The 5,000-nt window shown below is 46.0% G+C and overlaps 1 non-coding gene and 1 pseudogene across 1 annotated transcript; both read left to right on the forward strand.

The window, feature by feature from the left end:
- The first annotated feature begins 1,909 nt into the window (after window positions 1–1,909).
- Window positions 1,910–2,064, forward strand: LOC143266435 (5.8S ribosomal RNA). The gene has a single exon (XR_013041420.1). It is a non-coding gene; the product is annotated as a 5.8S ribosomal RNA (ribosomal RNA).
- A 1,820-nt stretch (window positions 2,065–3,884) lies between these two features.
- Window positions 3,885–5,000, forward strand: part of LOC143266431 (large subunit ribosomal RNA) — a 5,210-nt pseudogene continuing 4,094 nt past the window's right edge.

Consider the following 5,000-nt stretch of genomic DNA (forward strand, 5'->3'; position numbering starts at 1 on the left):
CATGATACGCAAAGACACTAAACACATGATAATAATATATTCAGTACGTGCCAAAGAAAAACTTGACAAAATCTATGACTCTCGATATGAATACACGCAAAAACTGTGAAAAGCAGCCAAAAGTATATATGACTATAACACATGATACGCAAAAATGAGGATGAAAAGTGCAGCTCCTCGCGTATAATAAACAAATAATAAATATATTGGCCGTACACAACAAAAATGCGTATAAACGAGCCACGATAGATGATTGAGAGAGAAAGGGAGAGAAATATTTGGAGGTAGTAGCAAACAAACGAAAGAAAAAACAGATACCAAAAATGTTAAATGACAATTCGTCGTTACGGCAGTCGTGATGCGGAGAGATATTACGGTTACGTGTAGGAGGTCGCTTTGGTTCTCATCGTCGATACTCCCGTCCGTATTTCGTATCCGCCGACGCGTTTCGTACGAACAAGCGCTAACGTTAAATAAAGTTTAAAAAATGAGAGAGCAACGCCGTTTCATGTCGAACGCTGTAAATAGAAAGAACGAAAGTTTACCGACGAAAGAAAATCGAGAGTTTCCTCTCTATCTTCTCGGCTCTTCTTTCCGTAGCGTATAAGAAAGGTTTCGACTCTCCCGGGACGTCGTTTACTTCTTATTAACGGGTACCGCACGATCCTTCGATAAATACAAAAAGTCGTCGTAACAAGAATGTTCAACTTGAACACGAAGGAAAATCCCGAACATTCTCATATAAAAATATATCTATACATAAATGAATCTGTCGCGAATTTTACCGGCAGAAGGTTCGTTATGTAAAAAATGGATCGTATGCATGGTGTACCCGTTCGTTGCGACGTCTGAGTTAAAAGGAGGAGAGAATCGAAATTGTTAAATAGATACGCGCCAGGAAAGCGGAGAGATTTCGGAGAAGTAAGGAAGAGGTGAAGGTTATAAGAATCTCGAAATATTCTTATCGGACTTTCCTTTCTATAATTTTTATTCTTGATTCGTGTTGCGTACTCTCTCGACCCCGTGTGAAAACACGAGAGAGAATATAAAGAAATATTTTGGGACGTTTGGTAACGAAATGCATGGGTTTGCGAAAAAAAATTGTTAAATTTCTTGTTTTTTTTTTTTCGCCCGCTTCGTGAGAGACTCTCATTTTATTTTCTTTCTCTCTATAAATTTTGTCTTTGGACCAAAGGGAACACCCCCTTTTAGCCTCTCTCTATTTCGTGTTAAACGAGAAACGAAATTTAGAGTGTGACACGGAGGCTTTCACGCGGGGGGTGTCCGGGTAACCGATGGAAATCGAACCACGAAACCGCTTCGACGAACGAAGTCGCAACTTCACGAGAGTCCGCCTGCTTACGACGGACGATATGGTAACGTATCGCTTTACGGACCGGCTGAGAAGCGAAAACGATAGCGTAGTCTCCTTCGTTGGTAGACCGATCTGACGCCGGCCATGGAGTGTCCGTATTGAATCTCGCGATACCGCCAAGACGTCCAATATATGTAAGCAGCGAGCAGGAGACTCTGTGTTACGCGCGACAGCGCGTTTCGTATTTTCCACGGTTTTTGAATGACTTTACCACCCGGAACGGACTGAAAACTCGCCGCACGAAGAGAAATGCGTCACAGAGCGTTGTTTCATCGGCGGTTCTGTAGTTTTATACGGTCCTTTACCCGTCCATGGACGTTATCGTGTCGTCTTAATCATCAATCAGCTCGGGTAAATCTGTGAACAGAGCTATGACGGGACGACGTCCGAATACCGATACTCGATCTTGCGCTTGGATTGGAGTTAGTATTCTATGGACAATCGAACGAATTTATAAACCAGGTTAAATAAATCACGTACATACTGGTTTTCAGACGCTGAGTTGTTAAATATGAACAAAAATTTTTATACGATTACCCTGAACGGTGGATCACTTGGCTCGTGGGTCGATGAAGAACGCAGCTAATTGCGCGTCAACGTGTGAACTGCAGGACACATGAACATCGACATTTCGAACGCACATTGCGGTCCACGGATACAATTCCTGGACCACGCCTGGCTGAGGGTCGTTTATATAACTAAAGACTGCTTGCGTTTGCCTTTAGCAGCAAAAGGTTTTCTCTTCATTGTTAAATTTTTTTCGGTACCGCTCGTCGTTCGACTAGATAAAACGAAACTGTTAAACGCCGAAAAGTCGAACGTTTCGGAGCGGGATCCGATGGTCGAACGCGAGAGAGAGAACAACTTGCGAAATTGGCGAAAACGTACGAGCGATGGTTGGACATTTCGTCGGCGTTTGACGCGGAGAATGTTAAATGGAACGTTCGTGTCTCGCCCTCTCTTTGCTAGTGTTCATTTTTTTCACAGGCGACAGAAGAACATTTTCGTATATCTCGCAATTCTTAGTTTTTAGGATCTTCTCGGCGGAATGCGCTTATCTCGGCTTGCGTGAGTCGTGGTTTCTAGTTAAACCCCTAAAAGAGACCATATACGACCGCCCGTGAAAGAGCGCTCCCGAGTCGAAAACACCTAACTACAGAAGGATATTTAGACGAGAGAGAAAATGATTCTTCGCCCTGCGAGAGAATTGTTAGACACCAATTGAAGGAAGCAAGCCGAGAGTAGAGCGTGTTTACGGCGTTTCTCCGCGCTCCCGACGTTGTCTGAAATGATTGTCGAATTTTTTTTTCGACGGTGCGAAAGTTTATACAACGAGGGGAAAAGTTAAAAATAAACGTGCGACGGAAGCTCTTTCACGGTTAAATTATTACGAGATCGTAGCTTCGCCACGTTTTTTTTAACATTTACAAGCGCAGATCGCTTCGTTGTCGTTGATTAGAAGCGGAAGACCGCGCGATCCCAATACGGGTTCCGGTCGTCCAGTCCTCGAAGTGCATAATTGTGCCGGACGGACGTTGAAAAACCCGGACCGATCGAACGATAAACGCTTATTTGGTGATCGTCTTGCGAGAGTCTCCCTTCATTGTTGTTCGTGTGTTAAATTTCTTTTATCGAACAACGGTCGAACGCAAATGAACAATGACATTTACACCGAAGATCGATCTCGAAACGCTTTTGTTCCTCCTTTTGTGCGCTCGTGGTTTCATCGAACGATATATACACGACGAAGGTGTACCACGCACGTTAAAAATGGGATTTCTTTTTTCCTTTAACCCTTTATTCTCTGGACCATGATAAGTCACCGATGGTTTACATGGCTGTCTCTGGCATTCTCGCCCTTTTCTTGGGATTTTGCGTCGGAACGCGACAGCAAAAGAAAAAACGTATCGGACGATGCGTCTTTACGGTTTATCGACCGTCGAGTGTATATTCGAACGTAAATATGTTGTAACGGTATATGTATCCTTTAGGGGACAAAAGAAACATGAAACGATCGTGTGCGAGAGCGCGCCGAGGGTAAGAAGAAAAGGTGTCCGACCTTTATCTCCTCGTTGTCGTAGTCTCTCCTCGTCGTTTGTTTTAACGCGCCCTGGATAGATAAAAAGATATATCCGATTATAATATATACATATATACTCCGACGCGAGTCGAGAACAACCGGACGTCGTCGTCGTCGTTTTTTTTTTTTGTCGTTGTCCCGCCTGCCCGAATATGCGGCGTTTTAAGTGCCTTTTTTCTTTTGTCGAACAAAAGAGAGAGGAGACACCGAGCTTTCATTTTGGCTCGTACGTACCTTCGAGTAGTCGACGATATTGTGTTGATCCGAAAAGAGAAAAATAGTTGGTTATCGAACGATACAAGGAAAAAATCGAACGACATAATCCCTGTGCGTCGTTGGTATTAATATACCTTTCGTATTACGTGTCGAAACCCCGAAAAGAGCGTACAGTTTGTGGTATAACTTTGAAAAGAAATAATAAAATTTCGACGACCTCAGAGCAGGCGAGATTACCCGCTGAATTTAAGCATATTAATAAGCGGAGGAAAAGAAACTAACAAGGATTTCCTTAGTAGCGGCGAGCGAACAGGAATGAGCCCAGCACTGAATCCCGCGGTTAACGCCGCTGGGAAATGTAGTGTTCAGGAGGATCCGTTTATCCCGAGACATCGAATCGCGTCCAAGTCCATCTTGAATGGGGCCACTTACCCATAGAGGGTGCCAGGCCCGTAGCGACCGGTACGCGTCTCGGGTGGATCTCTCCTTAGAGTCGGGTTGCTTGAGAGTGCAGCCCTAAGTGGGTGGTAAACTCCATCTAAGGCTAAATATGACCACGAGACCGATAGCGAACAAGTACCGTGAGGGAAAGTTGAAAAGAACTTTGAAGAGAGAGTTCAAGAGTACGTGAAACCGTTCAGGGGTAAACCCGAGAAACCCAAAAGATCGAATGGGGAGATTCATCGTCAACGAAGCTGGCTCCCGTGTTGGTGCGATAGTGCCCCGGATGGTCCCGTTACGGCGGGTTTCCCATCGGCGTGGGCACACCACCCGCGGCGAATGTTCCGGCTATGTAGTCGTGCACTTCTCCCCTAGTAGAACGTCGCGACCCGTTGCGTGTCGGTCTAAGGCCCGAGGCGAAGACTGTCCGTCGCTTTTAGCGTACGATGACAGCCCCTTGGATGCCCGGCCGACTGCGCGACGGTACTCAGACGGTATCGGGCCGCAAAATTCTCGAACGCACTGCGTCCAGGACCGCCGCAAGCTCGTTCCAGTCTAGATACCGGATGTACGGACTTAGCGCCGTAACCGGGCCTGGCGGGCTGTTGGCAGGCGGAGTCCTTGGACTGGCCAAACTTTGAATTACCGGTCGGCGACGCTATTGCTTTGGGTACTCTCGGGACCCGTCTTGAAACACGGACCAAGGAGTCTAACATGTACGCGAGTCATTGGGATTTGATAAACCTAAAGGCGAAATGAAAGTGAAAGTCGTCCGTGAAGTCGACTAAGGGAGGATGGGCCTCGTTACGATTAGGCCTCGCACTCCCGGGGCGTCTCGTTCTCATTGCGAGAAGAGGCGCACCTAGAGCGTACACGTTGGGACCCGAA

The sequence above is a fragment of the Megachile rotundata genome, unplaced genomic scaffold (genome assembly GCF_050947335.1).
Source record: "Megachile rotundata isolate GNS110a unplaced genomic scaffold, iyMegRotu1 scaffold0694, whole genome shotgun sequence".
Lineage (NCBI taxonomy): Eukaryota > Metazoa > Arthropoda > Insecta > Hymenoptera > Megachilidae > Megachile > Megachile rotundata.